A 5,161-nucleotide genomic window follows, 5' to 3' on the forward strand; every position below is an offset into this window, starting at 1 on the left:
CTACATCACAATAGCAGAATAGCTGATTCATATTAAATATCTAATTAGTGCAACTTATTATTATTGAGGAAACATACTAATGAGCTCAGCACTCTTCCATGGGAGCGATAAATCAATAGATATTATTGTTTTAAATAATACTGCCTTTCTTGTATTTTGGTCATTCATATTCTCCCTCCCCTTCTTCTGTCTTCTTTCCCTTATGTGTCTCTCTCTCACCTCCTTGCCCACTCTTTTCACCCCCATCCTTACTCAGTGACATTTGCACAATAGCCACTTAATAGGGAAATTGTCACAGATACAGTACAAAGCTCTTTTAATGAGTAATAAAGGTTAAACAGTAATAATGCCCTATTGGAAGTCAAAGCGCTGATTATCAGCAATACAGCTTAGTAGAGACCCGTAGCTTCTGGGTGTGAAAGAAATTGAGTTAGGTCTAAAATCAATCAGACAGTAAGTAAGCTGTCACTAATAATGACAGAAACACTAACCTCCAGGATCAAACCCATAACTTTTTGGACTGCTGATACTGTCTACTGCCAAATGCTTTGGCTTCTGCCAGGGTAAGTGGGCATTAATGGTGAATTAGTTGGAGTAACAATTACGCAGCTTTCCACTAGAGATTATATTTTGTTTCATAACGCTCTTTATCATATTTCAAAAATCTCAATGTTTATAAAACTTACATGGTAACCTGAATGCATTTTTGTAATATTTGATAATCATTCTTACACAGCAGAGCCAAAATACCCTTTTCTTGTGGAGTCCATGCTATACAAATTCTAAATCACTTAACTTTTAAAAATAAAATCAGAAGATTATTGTCACAATTACAAGTTTTTAAACTGTCAAATTTATGAGACTAACTGAGATTCATTTTGATAGCTATCTTTGATGACAAATAGATGGCCTTCCACTATGTATTAAAGAACAACTTGTTTCCTTTGAATTAAATTTTTATGGTAAAATGCAAAAAATTTTCCATTTCTTATAAGTTATATTATCATCATATCCTGTTACATAAAATGACAATGAGCAAAAACACTCGTTGCTGCAATCTGTGCTAAAATGCTTCCTTAAAATATATTGTCTCCATTCCTATCTGTAGCTATAGCTGTAGGAAGTTGGAATTTTCTCACAGTATTTGCTGGATGATGCTAATACTTTGTTATAATAGGCACTAAAAATATAACATGCATTTGCTCAGCTCAAATTTTAAAGAGCCAAAGCTCTCTGAATAAAAAGAATATGCTTTTAAGATTTATTTCTGCCTATCAGTGTTTTTTTAATTATTATTGGCATTTATTTCCCATTTATATACAAATAAATTCAATAGGGAATGTTATACTATACAATCAATATGATACATAATCCAAGTCTAAGTATAAATGTGTGCAGCTTTCTAACAACCACTTTATGATTTGCAGAATTACATTTAATTGGAAAAATGGAAAGTTTTTAAAGCATGCAAATAACCCGCAAGCTCACTTCAGGACTGAGAAATGTTATGACCTATGAGTAATTTACATATTGCTTTGAGTAGCCTACATATGTTCTATGACACTAAGACCATACCCTTGGGGATACTATAATAGAAATGAGAAGTTCGTCTTGAAAATCTAGATTGTTACATTGAGGGAATATAACATGGTGGTTTATAGTTCTAACTTGAGACAAATTGCTTATATTCAAAGTTGGCCATTTTCAACTACATGACCACAGGTTTCAGTTTCATTATGTGTAACATATGAAAATGGGTGTATTAGAGAGATTGAGAAAGGGTGATATATCTAAAACCCTAATAAGTCTTGGCATTTCATAAGTGTTCAATAAATACTAGCTATTGCCAATTAAATAGATTCTAAGGTAAATTTTTATTACATTTCAACATCTGTGAAATAGGATGCATATTATAGTCTATAGTTTCTTACAGTTACCGTGGGCCACAATGCAGTCATAACATAGTGGCTAATATATAAACATCAAGAGAAACAGCATTGATAATAGAGATTGAAGGCGTATCTCTTCATTTTTCAAGGTCTTTAATTTCTTTCAGTAATGATTTTAAATATAGAGTCTTAGACAATTTTTGATTAGACTATTTCAAATGAGTTTATATTTTTGGATGTTATTTATTATAAATAGTATTTTATTTTCCAATTTTTACTGTTAATATATGTGTGTATATATGTAATATACATAATTGATTTTCATATGAACCTTATATCTTGTGACATTATAAAATGTATTTGTTGGTTTTAGTAGTTTTATTTTATAGATTATGGAGGATTTTATATGTACATATTCCTTTAGTCTTAAAAAAGACAGTTTTACTTCTTTCTTGCTGATGTGTATTTTTTTTTTTAACTTAGCTTTACTGAAATGTCAAGGGCATCATGTACAATGATAAATATATATATAATTTCTGTGTTCCTAATTTTATAGGGAAAGTCTTCAGGCTTTCACTATTAATTAAAGTGTTAGTTGTGGATATTTTATAGATGTCCTATACCAGGCTGAGGGAATTTTTTTATTATTTTTAGTTAGATGAAAATTTTTATCATCAAAGGTATTGAAATGTCTCAAATTTAAATATATTTTTCATATGATTTTTCTTTTTAGTTTGTCAATATGGCAAATTTCATTTATTGGTTTATAAACACCCAACCAACCTTGCGTTATTGAGATAAATCTAAGTCATGATTATGGTGTAGTATCTTTTTTACATACAGATATATTTAATTTGCTAATATTTGGTTAAGGGGTTTTTTTTTGCATTGATATTCATGAGGGTTATTAGTCCTTAGTTTTCACTTCCTGTGTTGTCTATTTCTGGTTTTGTTATCATGGTAATGCAGGCCTCATGTACTTCAGTTAGGTTGAATTTTCATTTTCTCTCCTGTTTTCTGAAATAGTTTAGGTAAGATGGAAATAATACACCAATTTAGTCCCTTGGACCTTGAATTTTCTTTTCTGGAAACTTTTTAGTTTACAATTAAATTTACAAACTTAATATCTTTAATAACTAGAGTGATATTTGTATTTTATATCATTTTGAAGTCATTTTTCTTATTTTTTTCAAATAATTTTTCAATTTTTTTTAGGCTGCTAAATCAAACACCAAAAACTAGGTGGCTTAAAAAACAAATATTTATTTCTCACAGTTTTAGGTGCTAAGAAGTCCAAGTTCAAGATACCAGTCAAAATGATTCCTAGAGATCCCCTTCCTGGTTTATAGATAGCCTCCTTGCTATATTCTCCCAAGACAGAGAGAAAAATCATCCTTCTCCTATCTCTAATTATAAGGACTCCACTCTCATGATTAAATTCTCTCCCAAAGTCTCTACCAGAAATTTATAGAGCATTCTATCCAATGCAGCAGAATACACATTCTTCTCACATGCACATGGAACAGTCTCTAGAATAGATCCTATGTTAGGCCATAAAACACATCTTTGTACATTTAAAAAGACTGAAATTATATCCAGTATATTTTCTGATCACAATGGTATGAAATTAGAAATCAATTAAATAAAGAAAAATGGAAAATGCATAAATATGTGGAGATTAAACAAGATGCTAGTGAACAACCAAAGGGTCAAAGAAGGAATCAGTGGAGGAAAACAAATGTTGAGAAATATAAAAATAAAAATACAACCTACCAAAACCTATGGGATGCAACAAAGGTCATTCTAATTAGGAAAGTTTTTACTATTTGTTACGTGGGCATATTAGTTTTATATTGGTGTTACAACAAATGACCACAAGCTTTGTGACTTAACATAATGCAAATGGATTTTTTATTGTCGTTTAGATTAGAAATGGTACAAATCTCAGCAGACTAAAATAAAGGTGTTAGTAGACTGCATTTCTTTCTAAAGTTTAAGGAAGAATCATTTTTTCTGCACATTTGGTTTGTTAGTAGAATTTGGTTCTTTGCAGATGGAGAACGAAGATTTAGATTTTTATTGCTGGCTGAAATCTCAGAGTAGTTTCCTGTTTATAGAAACAAGGGGATTCTATGGGCAGTGATTGATCTCTCATCTCATCTGACATCTGAGCAATGTCAGTCTCTCCCTCAGTCTGCTCACCCACTGCTGGTGGCTCCATCCCCCATTGTGGGACAATAATCTTATATGGAACATGCCTTTACCCTGCTGGAACCCCTGCTTTCCACTGGAAACCTGAAATTTTGCCTTGTGATTCTAAATCAGCCTTTGGACAAAAGTTTTTGTCATCTTTGGAGCAAAGCTCTTTTAAGAGCCTGTGCTGATGGAGGAGCCAACCACTTTTATATGATATCACCAAAGGAGAGAGCGAAGGCTTTTTGCCTGAATTCATCAGTGGGGACTTTGATTCTATTAGGCCTGAAGTTAGAGAATACTATGCTATTAAGGATGTGAGCTTATTTCAACTCCCATTCAAGACCATACTGACTTTACCAAGTGCCTTGATGTGCTCCAAAAGAAGATAGAAGGAAAAGACCTACAGGTAGATGTGACCTTGACACTGGGAGGACTTGCTGGGCATTTTGATCAGATCATGACATCTGTGAGCACTTTATTCCAAGAGACTCACATCAATTCTTTGCCAATTATAATCATCCAAGAGGAACCTCTCATCTACCTTTTCCCACCATGAAAGTACAAATTGCATGTAGACTCTGGAATGGAAGGTGGTTGATGTGGCCTTGTTCCTGCTGGACAGCCTTGCAGTCAGGTTAGGACAGTGGGCCTAAAGTGGAGCCTCACAAATCATGTTCTCAGTTTTGGAACACTAGTGAGCACTTCCAGTACCTATGATGGATCTGGTATTGCGTCCATGGAAATGGACCACCCACCCCTCTGGACCATGGCCATCAAAAACTGACTCAGAGACTGGCATTCATAGCTGTGCCTCCAACTTACCTCATCTGCCGACTATTGAGCAACTAGGACAGTACCCCTTGGTTTGCAGGAATCTAAGTGCCCCTGTGGAAAACCCACTAATTTTAAAGATGTTAATGTCTAAATAATTCAGTTAACATAAGTGACAGATCTCAGTTTTATAATGAGGGGGGAATCACTATAAATTAGTTTTTCATAATTTTTTAAGAAAATAAGTAAGCTCTATTACATTCAGTTGGAAAACTAATGTGGATCATCCCAATGATACAATTCAA

At 33.1% G+C, this 5,161-nt stretch overlaps 1 pseudogene across 1 annotated transcript; it reads left to right on the forward strand.

Moving 5' to 3' along the window:
* Window positions 1–4,136: 4,136 nt before the first annotated feature.
* On the forward strand, window positions 4,137–4,869 carry LOC308560682 (thiamine pyrophosphokinase 1 pseudogene; annotated as a pseudogene). Its single transcript has one exon. The product of its transcript is annotated as a thiamine pyrophosphokinase 1 pseudogene (transcript).
* Window positions 4,870–5,161: the final 292 nt, after the last annotated feature.

The sequence above is a fragment of the Miniopterus schreibersii genome, assembly GCF_964146895.1.
Source record: "Miniopterus schreibersii genome assembly, chromosome: 8".
NCBI classification, from domain to species: domain Eukaryota; kingdom Metazoa; phylum Chordata; class Mammalia; order Chiroptera; family Miniopteridae; genus Miniopterus; species Miniopterus schreibersii.